Source organism: Grammomys surdaster, unplaced genomic scaffold (genome assembly GCF_004785775.1).
Source record: "Grammomys surdaster isolate TR1022 unplaced genomic scaffold, NIH_TR_1.0 125692, whole genome shotgun sequence".
In the NCBI taxonomy this organism is placed as follows: Eukaryota; Metazoa; Chordata; class Mammalia; order Rodentia; family Muridae; genus Grammomys; species Grammomys surdaster.
In genome coordinates, this window is record NW_021620528.1 from 1,988,433 (window position 1) to 2,010,407 (window position 21,975).

The following is a 21,975-nucleotide window of genomic DNA, read 5'->3' on the forward strand; positions in this document are numbered from 1 at the left end:
TTATATCAAGCCTGTACCAATCAATTGTAAAGTGTTTGACATGGAAACCTACTTCAGAAGATTAATAAACAAACAACATGCTTGAAAAAAAAAGAAAGGTGCATAAAACAAACAGATCCAAGGAGTTTATTGTATCCCTGTCATTAAGGAAAGAATGTTGTTTCCAAGGGAAAGCCAAACTGTACTGTACATATAACTTGGATTTTAAAATTTGACTTTCATGATAGTATTAACTACAAAAATGAAGATGAAAAAATCACTCAAATAAACTAGGATTGTGACATTTATAGGAAGTATCAGTTTCTCAATATAAACTCTACTTGTTATTTACTTGTATTCTGATGAACACTTCAACACAAGTGTTTGCATGTTTGTTCTTTGAGCTAAAGAATCACCTTTCTCTCTCTCTCTCTCTCTCTCTCTCTCTCTCTCTCTCTCTCTCTCTTTACACACACACACACACACACACACACCCTTGTCAAGGTCCTATTCGGGACTTCCGGTCTGGGCCCTGGGCCCAAGCATAGAGCAGATCACAGGCGGCAGCTCTGTACCCAACCACAGAAAACCCAGAGGAGGAGGGCCTCCCAGGAGATTTAACTCAGGCAGCGTCTCAGGTAAGGAAACAGCAACACCCACCCCAAACAGGGGGTAACTGGGACCCACTGGGACCCAGGAATTCACTCCTGGCCCGGAGCGTGGGTTCCTTCTGGTCTGGGCCCGAGCGCTCAGCAGATCCCAGGAGACAGCTCTGCACCCAATCTCTCAGAACCCAGAGAAAGCGGGTCTCCCAGGAGCTCTACCCCAAGCAGTATCTTAGGCAAGGAGGTGGCAACACTTGCTCCAAACAGGGAGTGACTGGGACCCACTGGGACCTAGGAATTCACTCCTGGCCCCTAGCATGGGTTCCTTCCTGTCTCCACCTGAGCACTGAGCAGATCTTGGGCCTCAGCTCTAACCCCAGCAGCAAAACCCATCCCAAAGAGTTCTGACACAACCTAGATAATAGGAAAGACAGGCTCCAGTCAGGGAAAGCACAGATAGCACAAAGGAGATCCAGATGGCGACAGGCAAGTGCAAGAACGTAAGCATCAGCTACCCAAGGTACTTGCCATCATCAGAACCTAGTTCTCCCATGTTAGAAAGTCCTGAACTCCCCATATCACCAGGAAAGCAAGAACCAGTCTAAAATCACTTCTAATGATGATGATAGAGGACTTTAAGAAGGACATAAATAACACTCTCAAAGAACTTGAGGAGAACACAGGTAAACGGGTAGAAGCCCTTAAAGAGGAAACATAAAAATCACTTAAAGAATTACAAGAAACCACAAACAAACAGGTAAAGGAATTGAACAAAACCATCCAGGACATAAAAAAGGAAGTAGAAACAATAAAGAAGTCACAAAGGGAGACTACCCTGGAGATAGAAAACCTAAGAAAGAAATCAGGAGTCATAGACAAAAGCATCACCAACAGAATACAAGAGATAGAAGAAAGAATCTCAGGTACAGAAGATACCTTAGAAAATATTGACACAACTGTCAAAGAAAACACAAAATGCAAAAAGGTCTTAACACAAAACATCCAGGAAATCCAGGACACAATGAGAAGACCAAACCTAAGGATAATAGGTATAGAAGAGAGTGAAGATTCCCAACTTAAAGTGCCAATAAATATCTTCAACAAAATTATAAGAAAACTTCCCTAACCTAAGGAATGAGATACCCATAATCATAAAAGAAGCCTACAGAACGCAAATAGACTAGGTCAAGTTCCTAATCAGATCACGCTGGCCTCTAACTCGATATATAGTTGAAGATGACTTAGACCTCTTGATTCCCCTGCCTCTTTCTCTGAGTACTGAGATTACATGTCTTTCCTTCAAACTTGCCTAATGCAGTACTGGTGGATTGTGTGGGCTTCATGATAAGTAAGCTCTACCAATCTAGCTACACCTCCAATTAAAACCTAATGTATGAGTATATACAAAATGAATTTTTGCATACTTATTTTAATTATTGACTTTATGTTATCATCTTATTTATTCTGACAAGATGTCTGTCTCTCAACAATGTACTAAAGTTTGAACACTTGTTAGTTTATTGATGTAGAACAGAATGCATTTTCTAGAACAAACTCTTCATTCCAAAACAATTGTTTTAGGTGGTACAAATTCTAAGTGTTTTTATTAACATGAAAAAAGTAAAGATTTTGACTCAGTATTCAAGTTGACTTAATGATGGAGAATTGATAGGCACATTTATGGGTACAGGCTCCACCCCACAGTTACATACCAACAGCTAGGTAGACCTGACCCACTATAAAAGGGCCTGCTTGCCCCCTCTTCGCTGTCTTGCCCTCTTGGTCTTTTGCTCTTCCTTTCTTGCTCCTGCTCTGTCTCCTTGCCCCTTCCCAATTCCCTTTCCCCTTTCTCTTCACATGCTCATGGCCAAATATATATATATTAAAGGTAGAGAATAAGATGAAATGTGTTTGGGAGAAAGAAAATTTTTTTCCTTAAATGTACATTTGAAACCCAGAGGAATCCCATCCTCTGGAATAGGTAGTAAGTGGGAACTCTAGGCAGATGTACTTATCTGGAAGGAGCCTATTTGGTCCGTGAGAGGTAGATCTGAGTGGGTTTCCTGTAGCTTATAAGTTTACAGAAGATATAACAATATGAGTTAACAACATGAACAGTTTTTAACCTGAGCCTTTTGTGAAGCAGAAGGAACAAGAATTTGTGATTAAAAAGTTGGACTGTATAGTGGAATGTTTCATTAGAGTTGGGCAAATTTATAAGAACTTAAACAATGTTAGGACAGTGGCATAGTAAGAAGAGGAAACATGAAGCATTAATTGTTGGAAACTGAGTTTAGGTAAGGAAGCAACAGATTACATCTGTGAAAGCATTTTCTAGCTATCAAGTTACAGTTACCTTAGCTGTTAATGTAGTCAGAAATATGAGAAAGAATAAACAATAGATATGGTACAGAAAAGTTAACAAACTCTGTAAAAGAGGCGTAACTGTAGATGAACTGCACAAACAAATACCATGCACTCATTATCTTGTGAATAATTATCTAAAGTGGTGAATATGTGCCAAGTGCAACCTTTGATAAAGGAGGGTTTGATGTGATGAAATGCATTTAACTAATTTTGTTAAGTTTTAAAAGCTTTATTACCCTTAATCTTTGATTCTAGAATTGGAAAATGAAGCAGGAATTTCAATTTACATTAAAATCTTCAATAGTGTGTTCATATACTCTTGAGGCTTTCAGCTCACAAATTCCATGCTCTCAGCCAAGACCAACACCGTCAATGAAAACTAATTTGATATAAAAAGCTCTAATTGTGTTGCAATTAAAATCCATCATTACTTTACATATTAGGAAGGGAAAGTCTTCAAGATCTCCTTGTCAGCATGTGAGTTCTATAAGATTTTTGCATTAAATTTTTTTCAGTTGGAGTTCTCCTAATATTTAAATACAAAAAGCAAGTGCTGACTTCTTTTTTATATACATGTCAGTCTAAGAGCCAAAATGTGCAGAGGAAGTGAGTGCCTGCCCTGTCCAGAGTCCCCAGCTGGCTAAAGCTACAGCCAGCCTCACTTTTCTCCAGCATTCATAGGGATTCCTGGTGACTGTTTTGTATGGCCACTGTAATGGATTTTGTCAGTCCCACACTGTTGTGTTTTATAAAGGGAAGAACCAGGATATGTTTTGTAGAGCCAGCTATGGTGCGGTGGGATGGGTGCCCATGCTGAGGCATCCCTTCCTCTTAAGGTTCCAGCCATATGATTGGTTTAGTATAGAGTAAGGTTTATTTTGGGCATGGGAAGGGGAGTTGAGAAGGGATGGGAAGGAAGTAGAGGCAGAGAAAGACAGGGGGGGTGGGAGGGGAGTAAAAGGGAGGGGGAAAGAGGAGAGACAAGCAATATGTGGAGGGAGAGGGGGGAGGGAAGAAAGGAAGAAAGGGGTCAGCCAAGGAGAAGAGAATCAGAGAGGATAAGACAGTGAGGAGAGGGAAAACAGCCCCTTTTATAGTAGTAAGCTAGGCCAACCTGGCTGTTGCCAGGGAACTGTTAGGCGGAGCCTAGAAGGAATGTTAACACATGCTAACTCTTTACACGTCTTAGACATTTCCATTCCTTAAAAAATAGTCCTTAATCTTCAGTGATGTTTAATTTTTTCCCACAATGGGCATAGAAGTACTTCCTTGGGAGCAATTTACTAATGGTATAGAGTGGAATAGCCTCCACATGGCTGTACTCCAGCATCGAAATGAGAGCAGGAAGTAGGTGGCGGCATAATGAAGGACACAGGTGCACCTGGGGTCTCTCCATAAGAAACAAAGTTCTCACCAGGTTCAAATAGATCGAGGAGAAAGAGGAGGAGGAGGAGGAGGAGGAGGAGGAGGAGGAGGAGGAGGAGGAGGAGGAGAGGCCAACAACGACGACAAGGAGGACGAGGAGGACGAGGAGGAAAAGGATGGAAGAGAAGAAAGGAGGAAAAGAAGGAGAAGTTCAAACAATCAGCACTTCAAACACAAATTAATTCCAAAGTTCTCCCACCAGGACAAATACTCCAGTAACAATGTAGATCTTTCCAGGAAGTGGGGGTAAAGCCCCAGCATTCCTCCTGACAGCCCTAAAAGTAACTTCCATTGCTGCAGCTGCTGTAGTTGCTCTATTTGCAACTTTTGTGTCTCAAAGACAAGAGGAAGAACCAGGATCATGATGGAAATGGTCCCAATCCACAAAGCTGAGCTGCTCTAGAAAATTTGTACATCTTCTGAGTCACAAAGAGAGATCAAAGGTGGCTCCTGTGTCTGACCAAACCCTCTCAGGAAACATCTCTGTCAGACCCCAGAGTCTTTCCGACATGCTCTTAACTTGTTCATCATCTTCCTCCTCTTCCAGCTCCTCCTTGGCCTTGTCCACCTTGACTTTTGGGACTAATTTTTGAGGGGACAAAGGCTCCCCAGCACCGGCTGAAGCAATGGTGGCAGCCCTGGCTATAGGACTACATTAGATTATTTTAACATTTGATAGACTAATAAGACTTTCCTCACTCCCCAAAAACATAATATGTAATTTTTGCTGTAATTTAACATCACCTTGTGGAGGGCTTGTGAAACCGACCAGCATGGCACTCAATTTGTATAGTGAAGAAAATGACAGCAGTGCCTCAATCTCCTACATATCCCCTCACTTGCTGCAGGGTTATTGCAGATTATATTATGTAATTTTCCACCTATTAATGCAATTATTGGAGGCTATTTGTCACATTTATAAATAAGGACACTGTCAGTGAAGTTATATAATTTAGGAAAGGTTACATATCTAACACACACCTTCTATGATGCCTTATACTGCCCCACTTTGTATTTATATGGCTTTCTTCCTCATTTCTTATGCCTCTCAAGCCTCATCCACTGAATGCAGTTAGGGGTTGCATTCTTGTCTAGAGTAGAGGGTATCAAACTGCCACATTCTTGGGTTTCATCTAGAGAGCTGCTTTCACTGTAGATTCTGATTCTTATAGTCGTTCTGCCTTCAGATATTCCATTTTTCTGTATAAGCTCCCTGGCAATGGCCTTCTGCTGCCTCAGGGATTGCCTTTCAGCTGAGAGGCATTGCTGTCTTCTTGCCTCCCTTTGGAATACTCTAGCTCTAAGCAAAAGCTTTTTGAGACAGTCATATGTAAATCCTCCCCCCACCCCCGGAAATGTTCACACTGCAACCTCCTCCTCAGGTTTGCTCTGAACTGTGCTACTTTTGTGATAAAGGATAACAATGTCCGAATACAGTTTTTCTTCTTTTACTACACAGTTAAGGCATACTTACTATTAACAAAAAGTAATGACCAACAACAGTGAACTATAAATGATAAAATATTTTGATGATTATATTTGAAAGACAATTATAATCCAAAACAAGGGAATCTCAAAAAAAATCACTTGATTTTTTTTTTGTTCCAGAATTTCAAGGAACGTGTCATGTAACAGTTTTTAAAGGATTAAATTATTTTCTTCTTCAAGTTTATTTATTATGTGTGTATAAGAGAAATCAGAGAGAGAGAGAGAGAGGGAGAGAGAGAGAGAGAGAGGCAGAAGGAGGATGAGACAGATAGAGAAAGAGATACAGAAAGACAGACACATACATATGCAAGTGCACGAGCGCGTGCACACACACACAGACACAGAGACAGAGACAGAGGGGGTGGAGAGGGAGACTATTCTTGGGATGTAGACAAATATGTTGGGGATTGGTTCTAATGCTTTGTCTTAATTTGGCTCCCAAAATCATATGGGAATTTGCATGTCCAGATGATGAAAGGTCCCTGTTACCAATTAGTTTGTGATTGATCAACAAAGAGCCATCAGTCAATGGTTGGGTAGGGTGAAAAAGGAGTGACTTTTAGGACTACTAGGCAAGAAACGCAGAGGAGAGAAGGGGGAATTCTGCCATGAGAGGGGCAAAGGACTGACCACACACTGAAGGAGACAAGGGAGAAATGTCTGAAAAGTAGGTACAAAGAGAAAGTGGCTCCAGGGGAGGGCTGCCCAGAAGGAAGCAGTGCAGCAAAGATAAAACACAGATTTATAAAGTGTTAGCTCAGAAATACTAAATGCTGGAGGGGAATGTGTCCTATCCTCAGTCAAGTTCAGGAAGTGCCCAACCATTGAGGTAGTAAGGCATATTAAAAATACCACTGTGTGTGTGTCTTTAATTCATGAATCCAGAGCTCTTGGGAAGGTACAGAGTGCAAGAGACCCACTGAGAACTGAGTGCTGATAAACAAATCACTGGTACACAAACATCAACTCATCCAAAATAGGGAACTAATGACCAATATATAGATAGCACCCCAACTTCATACACAATGACTTTTATTGGTGGTACTTACAGGGGAATGAATAAGAGGCTACTTACAGAAGCAGAAATGGCTCAAAAACAGCTATTTCACAAAATCCCACCCCTACATGGATGACCACTCACATGAGTTAGAAACCTAGAGCACAGAGGACAGCCTACAGGCAGCTCAACAAATTGGAAGATAACTTTTTCTTGTGACTTGGTTGGTCTGAGACTTGTATAAACGACTTGCCTGCTTTCTGCTTTTTAAGGAACTACTTGGTTAGTCTAAGAGTCTTCTTTGAATCTTAGCTTGTTTGAGAGTGAATCTTAGCTGTCTTTGTATTTACATAGTGTAGGGAGGAAGGGGTCTTGTGAATGTAGTCATTTTTAGGAACTTTCTAAAGCTTTGGTAAATTTACCTCTTGTCACACTAACCTACTCACAAAACTTTTGACCCAAAATTTGTCTTGTCCACGGGAAATACAGGGATAAAAATATAGCAGAGACTGAGAAAATAGCCATCTATAACTGGCCCAACTTGAGACCCACACTATACATGCATGAACAAATCCTTGACACTGTTAATAATACTCTGATATGCTTGCAGACAGAGGCCTACTTCTCCTCTGAGAGGCTCTACCCAGGAGCTGACTGAAAACGATGCAGAGTTCCATAGCCAAACATTGGACAGAGCTCCAGAAGTCTTATGGAAGAGTTGACTGGGAGAAATGAGGGTCCCGGAGGCAACAGGAACTCCACAGGAAGACCAACAGAGTGAACTAACCTGGACATTGGTGGCTTTTAGAGACTGAACCACTAACCATCAGAACATACACAGGCTGGACCTAGGACCCTCGTATATGTGTAGTAAATGTGCAGCTTGGTCTTCCTTTGAGTTCCCCAGCAACTGAAGCAGTCATTTCCTGAATCTGTTGCCTGCCTGTGGATCCATTCCCTTAATTTGGCTGATTTGTCTAACCTGACTGAGAGAAAATGTGCCTAGCCCTGCAGAGACTTGGTGTGCCAGAGTGGAGGAATACCCAGGGAATGCCTCCACCCTCTCAGAGGAGAAAGGAAGGAAAATGGGGGGGGGGAAACTGTGTGTATGGGGATCTGGAAGAGGGAGGACAATGATCAGGGTGTAAAGTGAATAAATAAATAAATTAACAGGAAAAAAAATCATCTACTGTCTTAATGGGTTTCACTGAAGGACGGAACACATCCCCATTGTGCCACTTCCTTATAAAACAGCCTGTCCTAAAATATCCCATTTGATTTCACCTCTGTTTTACATCCTACATCAGTTGGGGGGTCTGAGGGGGACAAATACATGCTATGATGGACATGTGGAAGTCTGAGGACAACATGTGGGAATTGGTTCTCTTCTTCCGCCATACATGTTCTAAGTATAGAATACAGGTTGTCTGTCTTGGTGGTAAACATCAACATACATATATAACATCATAAAACCACCAGAGGAAGCTGCTATTAGTCGTATAAATCTTTAATCTATTGTTTATCTTGCCTTTGTGTGCCCCAGTTTTCTCATTTGTGTAAAAATTCAAGTAGGGTAGGATGACAGCTCTTACTTAGATAGAGTAGAGATCATCTATGTTCACTCCTCTATCCCAGGGTTTTGAATTCTGTACAACAATGTCTCTCTGCAGGTCTCAGGAGCTTACTGAGGAGTAAGGTAAATAAAAGAGTAGATATCTAAACTTCTACTGTCTCAAATAGATTAGCCTTAAAGAAATCTTCAGACTGCAACAATGCCTCTGGAGGGATTCCCTGTTGTTTATGGACTGAAGGTCAGGCATGTCTTTACAAAGGAGTTCACTAACTCATTGGCTTAAGTTTTGCAGAAGAGAATGTAAAATGTACAATATACCGTGACAATCCATTCCTTCTGCAAAATAAGAGGCCCTAGATAGTTGTGTTCTTCTTTCGCTTTATTTAAATAGCAATTTAGTATAAGTAACAAACTTTCTCTTTTGTTTTTCTGTCAGCAGGTATTTTTCTTAAGTACCATTAGTCTCTGCTTAATAAGAATGCCACTTTCATATGTGCATTGTGCCAGCCTAGCATAGCCCACAGAGAATGCAAGTGCACTGAACTAGGAAGGAGTGGGTGGAGAACCATAGCTGTGCAGATTGTACCTCCCTTCCTTTTTGTCTGTCTATTCTTTTTCTATTTTTAAAAATTCCCCCATCACTTCCTTCCTTCCGTCTTTCCTACTCTTTCCCGCCTTTGGAGAATGGTCCTCAGAATTCTCTCCCACAAATTGACTACCTGATCCTATAATATTGAGAGTCCTTCTACTGGAGAACTGTTGCACCTAAATAATCATATTCACACCTGCAAGTTCCTCTACAGAAGTACTGTTAACAAGTGTTTTCAGAACACTAAAGACATCTTCACAATGCCACACAAAAGTGTATACTTCTCTTTCCTTCTGTCAGGTTCAGTATTGAGACTTTGCCAGCTCTTATGCTTTTCAAGGACTTGACTTCTTATTTCTAATGCCATCTGCATTAGCAGAAAAGGGCATATTTATCAACAAAGTCTTTGTTCTCCTGGTACTAAAGAGGTATCTGTTCCTTTAGTCTACCTTCCAAGGAACCAGAGGGACCTGAAAGTCTTGACTTTTATTTCACTGTGTTCTTCACTGAGAAACTGTAACATATTGCTCTGCAAGAGATGGTATCAGTCAATCACACATTTCTGAAAATGTGCAACATAATAGACTTATGGGACAGTAATAATAAGCCTGGCTTATTTTCTCAAAATCATACCTTACAGGAGAAAGAGAGTGCCAACTACTCAGTCTAAAGCCAGACTATGAAAATTTAACATCCACCACTGATCGTCACTGTATAAACCTGTAGGACTTTTGACAAACTATGCCATTTCATTGTGCCTAACATCCCACTACTCCAACGTTACATCAGGCTTAAATGGTTCACATGTAAGTTGACATATTTTACTGTTAGTCTACTCCCTCACTTATAATTCTGTTATATTTGTTAATTTATTGGAAAGAGAAATAAACATCCAACTCATGTATTGTGAGTTGAGGTTTGTTTTTCTTTTTTGTTTGTTTTGTTTTTGTCTTGTTCAGCCAATTTAATCAGAACAGTTGCCCCGTTGCTTCATAGGTTCATAGGTTCATAGGTTCATAAGTTCATTGTTAGTTTGCTCTCTTGGTGAGAGGTTGCTGCAGTGCTACAGCTGAGCCTGAAGAACATCGTCATAATTTACCTTGTTTTCATTGTTTACTTTCCTTAAGAGACAATTGGTGGCCATCATGCTCACAAGCTGAGGACCACTGAGAATGAAATTCTCAGAACACTCAACTTCTGTTTTATACATCATCAGGAGGGAGTTTTGTTAAAGGTCATCATACTAAGAAGCTATCCAAACTTGGGTTTTCTGTATTTTGTCTCATCCTCTGAGTTTCATAACTATGTTTCTAATGAATTGTTTACCTTGTTAAAAAAATAAGAAATTTAATCTCTTCAAATCTAGAAATCACTCACATGTCTGAGTACCATGAGAGACCTTGAAATATTCCATGAGGAATTATATTACACTACCAGTGCAGATGGTCTTTGAGAGTTTCTAATCCTGGAGCTACATGGGTACTGGAGATAAGATGCACAAGACAAAATTAAGGCTACTTTATTTATATGTCAAAATGAGGGTGTTCTTTTCTTAAAGAGTTCCCGGGGAGAAGGAGTTCAACATCTTATTTTTACTTCAGTCATGTTTTCTAGTCTGTTCATAGTGAGACTGTTGATGAGTTTGGCCGCTGAATCATGGACTTTTCCTGTTTTCCTTCCTTAAAAACAAGCTAAGAGAGATATCACCAAGCAAGTCAGGAGCTAGTCATTTGGAAGAGGTGCTCAGCAGCATCTGGTTCTATCTGCACCTTCCAGGACTACACGAAGCAGGGAGCACATGGTGGCCATGGAATACTTTCACCAGAGATATATTCCCAGACAATCTATAAGGGTACTCAGACTGCCCTTAGGGAATCAATTGGGAAGCCAGAAACAAAGACGACCGCTACATACCAGCCCATTGAGAAAGACTTCCTTCCCATGACATGGACTTTCATCCCAGCATGGAAAGATGGCCCTCCCTCTCTCCCTCCCTCCCTCCCTCCCTCCCTCCCTCCCATTTTACCTCTTCCATCGTACATTCAATTAAATAAATAAATAAATAAATAAACAAGCTAAGAGCATAAATTTGTCAGTCTTTAGAGTATGATGCACCCAAGGTTAGACCTGATGTTCTCTCCAATCTCCAAATAAACATCAAAATGCCAAAATAGGCTTTCATTCTTAGATGAGGGTAAGTTTGTCTCACCTCATACTTACTTTTTGAGGTTAGAAAACTTTTGGATGAAGGCATCCAAAAGCTTTGGTTGGAGCCTTAGTTTTCAAACTTATAGCTTGACAATTATAACAAATGACTACAAAAATGCTGTGATCTGTGTAAGGAAGGCACTAGTCCTGGGACTGTGAGGAGTCAGTGGCTGTCACTCATGACAGGAGTGTGGATTCAGGGTGGGAAATGATGCTAAAGTCAAATGTTCACATTCACATGTGGAGAACTTTATGTTCTCACAGACTATTTGGAGTTCCTGATCTGTTACTAGTTATAAGGGAAACTATAATGCTTAATACTTCTTCCTATTTCTACCAATGACTCCTGTCAGCTTCACTCTTCCAAGTTTATTTTTTTCTGGTTTGAATAACTTCCTGAGGCTTATGGTAAGAAGAGTCTCTGAATTTCTATACAGAGACAATTTGTGCCCTTTTAAAATAAAAAAGTCAAAATACAGTATGCATATTGTCAGTTTTCTTTCTTCTTTGGTACAAAGCCTTGTTGAAAATTCTATTGATTGTCTAATTTTATTTCACTACTGTGTCAAAATTGTTGTTTCCTATTTCATCAAAAAAAATTTTGCTTTAACTTTCAGTAATTATATTACAATAAATCTATCATTTAACAATAATGGAGACATGTTTTGAGAAATGCCTCAAAAGTAGAAATATATCATAGAGTACTTTTTCTCAAAACAAGATGGTATAGCTTCCTGCACAACTAGGCCATATAGTACAGCTTAGTATATGGTTAAGCTGCAGAGTACAGCCTACTTCATAGCAACACACGGTGCATGTTTATAGCCTAGGGAATTATACACATAATGTAGTAGTTTATTGGCATTATCAGCTATTAGTCATTGTTCAAAATTATGTGTGTGCTGTACAATTTTACAACAGGAAATGCAATTGTTTTGTTTTTACCAGTATCACCATAAACAAGAGAATTCATTGTGATGTCATGCTATAATGGCTATGTCAATAGACAATAGAAAGTTTACTGCTGCCATATAATTTTATGAGATCACTCTCATATATGCGCCTGTCCTACAATACATGATTATATATCATGACAGTGGGTATTTGTAGGTATTTATTTTCAACACACACATGTTGAAATTTCAGAACTTTATCCTGGTTACTCATTCCTTCTCTGCATTGGCAGACATAATTTAATGCAGAAATAAATTTTCTGAATACCTGATCTAGCTACTTATTGATGGATTGATCGAATAACACGTGTGTTGATTAAGTTAATAAATTTCACTAATTGTTTATTTTATTGAATATTTTATTTACATTTCAGATGTTATCTCCTTCCCCCATTTCCCTCCACCCAGAAACCCCCTATCCCATACCCCCTCCTCCTGCTTCTATGAGGATGTGCCCTCACCCACCCACCCACTCCCACCTCCCCACCCTTGAATTCCCCCACACTGGGGCATCCAGCCTTCACAGGACCAAGGACCTCCTTTCCCACCTATGTCCCAGAAGGCCATCCTCCCCTACATACACATTTGGAGTCATGAGTCCCTCCCTATTTGCTCCCAGACTGGTGGTTTAGACCCTGGGCACTCAGGTTGGTATTGTTGCTTTCCCCGTAGGGCTGGAAACCCCTTCAGCTCCTTCAGTCTTCTCTCTAACTCCTCCATTTGGAACACCATGATCAGTCCAGTGGTTAGCTGCACGCATTTGAAACTTCTTTTTAAATATTATTTAAAAATAAATTTGAAAAGTTTTTAAAATTTTTATTTGTGTGTGTGTGTGTGTGTGTGTGTGTGTGCGTGTTTGCATATGTATGCTCATGAGTGTGTGGATTTCTGTGAAGGTCAGAAAACAGTCTCTCTGTAGGTGGAGTTATGAAAGACTGTGAACCACTGGATTTGTTTGGCCCTTAGAAAGCATTAAGAATTCATAACCATGCCATTTCTCCAGCCCTAGTTATCTGAAACATTTAACTCTTGCTGACAACAGCAATAACTTAATTATTTACAGAGAAGGAACGTGAGGTTCAAGGGTAGATTAAGACTCCCTCAAGTCTCCCCATTCCATGTATTTTACTACTTTTACAGTCTCATTGCTTTCTTATAGATCATTATTTTTTAGGTAAAACTGGAAATTCATCTCCCTGTACACTAGCTTAAGAAAGGTGTATGTAGACATCATATATATAAAATTGCATTTTCTTCTGCTTATGTCTCATATGATCTTTCATCAATTTTAATTATTTTTTAATAAACACCCCATTCTAGAAACAAATTCAAACGTCTTTCCCATATAACATCGAACATGAAGCATATGGCAATTGACCACCTAACAAATGCTAGGCCCTGCACTAGTCTTTAACAGACTGTTTCAGCAATAGCCACATCAACTGTTCACCTTGACAACTTTTACATTAACACTTCATTTCTTCATTAGTTGAAGGTGTCAAATTGCTTTCCATGGTCACATAATTTAGTGAAAATCCAAATGCAAAATCAGACCTGAGTTCAAAGCAATGCAACTCTGAAATCTTGAGCTCCCTCACTGGTTTGGAATGCAATGGACCAGACTTGTGACATTCTGCTTAAACCCTACATTTTTCTATTCGAAATTTTCTTTTTGTGCTTTATCTCTTCAATAACTGCTATGGGTGCATTTTTATCAAAAGAAATCATTTTTCTTTCTTCCTTTCTTTTTTCTTTTTAAAATTTTTTTCTTCTTTTGTCCTCCTCTTTCTACTCTTCTTCCTTGTCCTCCTCCTCCACCTCTTCTTTTTCATCATCGTTAGATTTTGAAGAGAGGGTTTCTCTGTGTAGTAGTCCTAGATGTCCTGTAACTCACTCTGTACACTAGGTTGACCTCAAACGTTCAGAAATTCACCTCCCTCTGCTTCCTATGTGCTGAGATTAAAGGCTTACACCACCAAACTTCAGTTTAAATAAAATTTTTGAGGCACTAACATCTTTGTACAACTGTGAAAACTTTTCTTATCGTGTATGCTGCATAAAACACTTAACTGTAGTAGGCAGTCAAATGTTTGGCTTTGAATCAGCAACATTTCCCTTTGACAATGATTTAAAGCTTTTATTTCAAGAATATGAATGGCGCATATTTATATACTAGCCAGTTCTGAGTCATTACTTTGAGACTCAGAGAACCAGATTTTCACAGAGAAATTTTATGGAACTGCAGGTATTTTGGAGGGTAGTAAAATATATGAATGTGTGAATTAGCATTTGAGCTGCAGGGGAGAGTCCAGTAGAATGTAAAAAGCAAGAAAAAAATGATACAAGAAGGAACTGGGACAAGTACCTGTGGTTCAGGGAGTATAAGGGAACAATTTTATTAGCTACTTGAGTTTCTCAGTATATCCATTGATTTCTCATGAGACATATATATATATTTTATACATCATATACATCATATACATATATATATATGCATGCATATCTTGCAGGTAAAACATCATTATAGCTCAAGTGTTTACTTTTTGCATTTAGTGCCACGCTTAGTACCTTCCTGTACCTGAGACACTTAGGGTGAAAACTCTATGTGGGGCCAGCTCAACTTCTCCATGTACAATGTTTCTTTGGTGTTGTCTTCAGCAATGGGGCCTTGATGTTAATTTGTGGAAAGCAACCTATAATCTTGGCAAAATTTACACAATGTAGTATTTTTCAGTTATTGTTTTTTAAATTATGAAATTTGCAAATCAATGGATAGAACTAGAAAAAAATCATCTTAAGTGAGGCAACTCAGACCTAGAAATACTAAGTGAGGATGTATTTGTTTATATGTTGATGTCAGCACTTAAGTCAATGATAACCAACTATAATCCATAGAACCTCAGATCTTAGGTATAGAGTAAGGGACCAGGGGCACAAATAGATACCCCTAAGAAAGGGAGATAGAATAGATACTTGTGGATGGATGGAGAGTGAGGGTGGGCTGGGACAGGAGGATCAAGTTGGGAGCGAGAGACATAGCAGAGAATCTAGGGAGAGACAGCTAAATTTAGAAGCCATTTGAGGGGTATTATGGGAATCTAATGCAACATAAGCTTCCAAAATACTGACATATATAAAGGCAATTTAAATGAAATCTCCAAATAGTGGGGTAGACAGAGTTTCTCTTGGCCATCTCATGTCACCAAATAAAGCTTCCAGTACTGGGACTAAGTGGCATCTAGTTTATTTGTTGCCAAAAGGGTCTCATGGGAATCCACAAACAACCAAAACTCTTTAAAAAGAAAAAAAAAGAAAAGAAAATCTAAACAAAATACATAATAGGTTGCCATCTTTGTCTTGTATGTGCTATGCTAGAAAGATGAATGAACAAGTTTGGTCTCTTCAGAATGTCACAATTTATTAAGTGTTAAAATATTCATAAGGCTCAATGGTTTCAATGGCAAGATTAGTTTGAAGGTCTTTCCACAGAGGTCAATGCTACTTGATTCCATCTCCTTACTAAATGATATTAACATTTACTTGGCTAGAGAGTTTTTCAGTCTCACATTTTGATTGCAGATAGTTCACTTTAAATAGAGCATACTGCAGAAACTAGAATTTATGGACTTGAGGGTTTGGGTTTGTTTGTTTGTTTTTTGAGTTTATTTTTTATTATGATGAACTGTATGAAAAACATAGATAACCAGAAGCTTGGAAAACATAAGAGCTAGTAACAGTCAAAGAACCCTAAGGAGACCATGAGAAACATCCAAAAATTATTCTGTTCTTCACAAAATATATGAGAGTAAAAATTGGAGGCTAGTATTGTGCCAGTAATAATCATTTCTCCAGGGATCCTACTCTCTATTGTAAAGGTTAATACAATTAGAATCAGAATCACATATCTACATATTCTTAGAAAACTACAAGATTGTGTAAAAGAACATTGTAGGAACATCTAATAACATCAAGGGATAGGCAGGGATGAGTTAAGAAAATGCTGGACATGGACTGGAAGTATGCAGTATCCCTATATTCTATAAGAGTACAGGAGAGGAGTGGTAAGTGTGTACAAGTTCCACTCTAAAGGCACAGAGGTGAATTCTGTCAAGCATCTGAGGTTACGGGAGAATGGATTGGCACTCAGATAGCTTTAAAGTGACAGGTGAAATATTTGCATGAGAAGAAATAATTTTGAAACATAATGAGTCTGAGATACATGGAGAGAATATCTAAGCCACTGAAACCGAACAGGGATGAGCTATCCATTAGCTAATTCTAAAATTTCTAAAGCAATTTGTTCTTGCTGATGGAATGTGAACTGCTACTGATCTGCGCTGAAGTCATCCATGACCTGAACACACACACTGTGCCTCTGAGGAAGTTAAATCCTCATGCTATTCAGTCATGTAGCAAATCTGGAGAATTGCTTATAAACTGTAAAACCTAAGTGTTTCTCGTGCAAGCTGTTCTGAGACCTGGCACTCTGACCCCACACTAACTAATATTTAAAAGTTAATCCCTCCAGATACAAAGGAGGGCAATATGTAAGGATAAAAATTTCTGAAAAGAATTGAAGATGATTTACGCACATATATTTTAAAAGAGGAGAGTTAGTCCAAATAGATTTGCTCACTTCCTTTTCCAACAAGTTTGATTCCCACACCAATATTCTTTTACTTTCTTTTGAATTTTCAATTTTTCTTTTACAGAATTTAATAGCATCTCTAGAGGATCTATTATATGATGCCCAAGGTGTTAAGCATTGAACTTACAAATGTCAATCAACCACATTTCTTTGACTTTGTATAACTTGCCATCTAATAGGAGAGCTATATAAATGAATAATCTTAATATAATATGCATTAAATATGCCTATTAGATATGAATTATTTCTGAAAGAACACATAGTTATACACTCACCTACCCATATGTCATGCCTGTCAGTACATATATATTTTATCTATTATTTAGTTATTAATTTTTTATGATGCTAGTGATTGGACCCAGGGTTGAGTGTATATTACTTTAATATGGCAAAATAAATGTATACTCAAAAGACACATGTGCCTTGTACTTTTAATAAGTTTTATCTTAGCAATATAGTGTCCCTCCAAACTGGCTTTCTGTAGATCATACTTTTGGAAAAGCAGTTTTAGATCAAAAGTCCCGTGGTGGGGCTGGGAGATGCTTTGGGTAGTAAACTTCAGCATTGTAAGCCAGAGGGCATGATTTTGATTCCTAGACCCAACAAAAAAGAATCTGAATGAGGTAGTATATGCTTATTGTCCAAACACTAGTAAGGCAGAGACAGGCACATGCCTGGAACCACTACTATCAACATAGGCAGCTGATGGGGATGAATGTATATTTTGTCTTACTCCTGAAAGCAAAATCCACATATGGTATCACACAATCCACTGTAGTGAGTTCTGTGGCCAATGTATTATTATCTATTTGTATTTTTGAAACATTTCATGTTGCTCACTCCTGAGTATTTAAATCCAATATGTTGGTAAAGTAGTTCTCAGTTCTTCCAGCACATACATGCAGATACTCAGGAACTCAAACACAATCTCTAAGCTGAAGTATCAGCTCACAAACATACTACTTCATTTTCTCTTTACTCTATTTTTTAAGAAATGGAAGTTCCTTCTTAGCTGTGGCATTGTTAATCATATTTTCAAACATATACTTCAAGAAAAGGGTGAAAATGACATAATTATAATTTAATGAAAAATGTATATTAAAAAAGTAATCATCAGTTACCATTTTCAGGTTTTCATTATAATAAAACCCAATTACTATGTTTTCTAGATAGTGTATTTTATCAATTCTGAAATGATTTTGCAAGAAAATTAAGTCATTCATATTACTGAAATAGGATACTCTTTAATAGTCTAAATTTCCATCCCTCTATGTCAGCATTAAAAGCTGAATTCGACCTGAATTTTGGCATTTTTTAGTTTTCGGTTTGCTCTTTTCAATTTGAACCATGAGGCCTGAAAATTAAGGACTGTGAGGTCCAATTCAGGAGACATTCCTGGACTGCAGCCTGTTTTAGCCAAACAGCCAAAATCATTCACCCACATCATTTATATGACAGCTTTTTTCTACAAGAGTTGATTGTCCTCAGGGAAACTGTAAGGCTCCAAACAACCTGAAGTGTTTACTATCTGACCTTCAACAAAAATTAGTGTTTCCACTCTCTCCAAAACCTTGGCCAATTTTACATTTTGTTTTTAGAAAATACCTATGTAGTGTACCCAGCCACCAAAACAAGCAAAGATATTTATTGATGATTATTCTTTACTGTGTTTCAGACAGAATCTAAAACATGCATTAAAACAAGTTGTCAGGAGCAATAATCCCTTCCATCTTTCCAAGAAAAGTCTGAACTGCAGGTGGCCCTAAAAATGTGTCACACACAACAGGAAGCAAGCCAAAGAGAAAAAAGTTTTAAGATCTGCTTTTAGAATTTGTGGGCAATCATAAATTACTGACAATAAACAGTCAGGGTTTAAATGTACGCACATTGTTAAAGCAGGTAACATATTATTTCCTTCACATAAGCAGGTTGGTTTTCTCCCATAAGAGATAGCCCATTGGAACATCACTGAAAACATCTTATCTGACACATGTTTTATTAGTAATCTTAAATTGCATTTTATAATCTTATCCAATCTATTTTGAGCAATCATATAATGTAAATCTGAATGAGGCAAGCCATTTTATAATCAGCTATATATATCTAGGTATACAAAGCCATGAAAATACATATAACAATAAGCAATGTGTGTAACAATGTACACAAAATCTTGCTCATTATTTATCTCTCTTACCTTGTTAATATGTACTTTTTGGGCATCGTGCCCTTTGTCTACATGATTACTTGAATGAGCAGATTCCAACTCAGATTAGCCTATGTGCTTTCTTATAAGTTGGATAAACTCATGGGTTTTTACTTCTGATTATATCCATTGAGTAGACATGACTGATAAAATTTAAACTTAGAGCCTTAAACTACAAGAATTGTTAGAGAATAGAAATTGTTAGAACAGTTAGAGAGCACTCTCTATGGATTGCTCAATAAGGGAATCTGCCTCTACTCTAAATTGTATTTTGAAAGACTCTAAGTAGAGAAAATATTTCAGAATTTGTTGATTGACTAAATCAAACTACCACTGCTGGAAATTGCTGCTACAACATCCAGGAGGAATCCTATCCTGGGATTCTTCCTATGAATGAAAGCATTATCAACCTTGAGCTGCCCTAGGAATTGGTCATTGGTGAAAACTAAGAGCTGTCATAAAAGAAATCTCTAGTAAATTTCTTTTAATTTGCTCCTTCCCTTGACACTTGCCATTCTATACAAAAACTATATTGATTCCTCTCAAATTTCTACTATTTATTCTCTTGCATGTTGCATCTATAAAACACAAGGTATGTAATTACTACTCCACTGAGGACATGCATCCATCCTTTTGATACTTATGAAAAAATTGACATTTTACATGTAATATATAAAATACAATATATAATATTTATTTTATATACTAGTATATATTATGTATGTATATACAAAAGATATATATATATATATATATATAAAATAAAAATATCTTTACCTATAAGTGGGAAATGTGCTATGGAAGCATTTGATTATGTGCTATATTTATAATTTCCTCTTAGCACATAAAATTTTAAATATGAAATTTTGTCCTTTATCTTCCACTTATGGCAAATAATTTTTTAAGAGTTATCTTATATGGATACATACAATTATACAGCAAAATTTACATTCTGTCAAGGAAGGATGATACTTCTTGACAAAGAACAAAATGGTTCTACAGAGGTTTTACTATAATTTCTATTCATAATATGTGTTACTCTCTTCTTCTAAAAATTAATTTGTAAGATAATAGCTCAAAAGTGTTGTGGACAACGTAATAAACAGAAAGTGTGTCTTCTTTGCATTCAACATAACTAGAAAGTATTTTGATTTTTTAAATTTTGTAATGTCTTATTTTCATCAGGTATCTAATATTTCACACTTTTACATTGATTTTATTAATCTATAAATAATATATAATCAGCATTTTATAGTTTTGATATTCAAACGTCTTTGTTCATTGATATATCCTTGGTTTTTTCACTAATTTATGGTTGTGAACATCTGCCTGCATATATGTGTACACTTATCAGCCAACAAAAGTATTATTCTTACCAGACATATATCTTAAAATTATATGAATATGTTTCCTCAATTCTAACTAAAATTTATTAATGATGGTGGGGATAAAAATCTGGCTTATTTTTTTAAAAATATTTACTAAGAACCAACATCATGCCACATGTTTTACAAACAAGTATTTTCTTTGTCCTGTGATAAAGCTACATCCAGCTAAATATATAGAATGCAGAAAAGCTCATGAATCACCGTGTATTTGAAGCACCTCTGCTACTGATCAGCACAACTTAATACCACATTGCACTGAGGAACACTGGTTGTCTCACCTTGACAATGGCTCATTGATAACTTTACCTCACTACTGCTGCCTAACATCACATGAAACTATTGTGTCAGGCTATATGCCTGGGGACAGATCCAAACTCAGAATAAATGTGTCTACTGAATGTGCATCATGTTTGCATCATCATAAAGTTAACAAATTTTTAAGTTGAACCATAATAAGTCATGGACATTCTATATTATCTTTCTATTTCTTTAACAGTAATACCTAATTATTTATTTTTCCATATTTGTGTGTGATAAAATCGAAATTGATGGAGCTTGTGTCATTTATTCAATGTCATTTACCTGGAAAAGAGCACTAGGATTTCAATCAAGGTCAATCATACTCCGAACTACTACAGTATATTATTTTATTCAATTATAACACTGTAGGCTTAGATTTTTTTCTAAACTTACTTTACTTAGTGTTCTTGAACACTTCAACCTTCCTTCCAGCCCACCAACTGGAAGCATGGGAGAAAGAAGATTAATAGGGAAAGGAGGTGTGGACCTGTTCGGAAGTAGTTCTATGGGGCAATTTCAGTCTTTGTTGTCAGGATACCAGCAGTCCAATCCAATAGAAAACACCAATCACAAATCAGTGGCAGTGGCTTGATCCAGCAGAAACTACAAGGCTCTGCCCAATTGTCACGAATCAGCGGAAGCAGTCAGGATCAGCCAGAATACCACAAGAAGTCCTTTGATGTATTTCTCTTTACAAAGTGAAGATCAAGGAAGACTGGGGAAGAAGTGAGATTGATGATGTATTGTATGGCCAGTGAAGACCATCACAATGCATGAGCGATCTCTCATTGTTTATGGGGTTCCATTTATACTCTTCAAATATCGCATGCCCTCTCAAGCAACCATGCCAGCAAAACATCACATGCCATCTCATATAACTGCTTCAGCAAAACATCCTTTCACAGGACAGCTTCCAGAAAAACATCACCTGACATAACTGAATTCCCAAAGAAACCAGAAACTTCCACTCCAAAACACACTTAAATTTACAACATTTTTTTCTATATTTTCAGACACTACCTGTTCCATAATGGCCATGAGGCCCATAATCACTCTCCATCACAATCATCACAAACCATCATTAGCATCCATTACTGGTAAGTAACAATGCTCTTTTCTACATCTGAGGTGCACTGTCTTTTACTCACATTTACCAGTCACTATTTCAAGTATCTATTGGAAGTCATAGAACATATAAAAAAAGCACATATTCCTCAACTTAAGGAGGGACCATAGCCAAGGAACATTGTAC

The 21,975-nt window shown here is 37.8% G+C and overlaps 1 pseudogene; it reads right to left on the reverse strand.

Moving 5' to 3' along the window:
* Positions 1–4,554: 4,554 nt before the first annotated feature.
* The window catches only part of LOC114639278, a 50,060-nt pseudogene continuing 32,639 nt past the window's right edge, over positions 4,555–21,975 (reverse strand).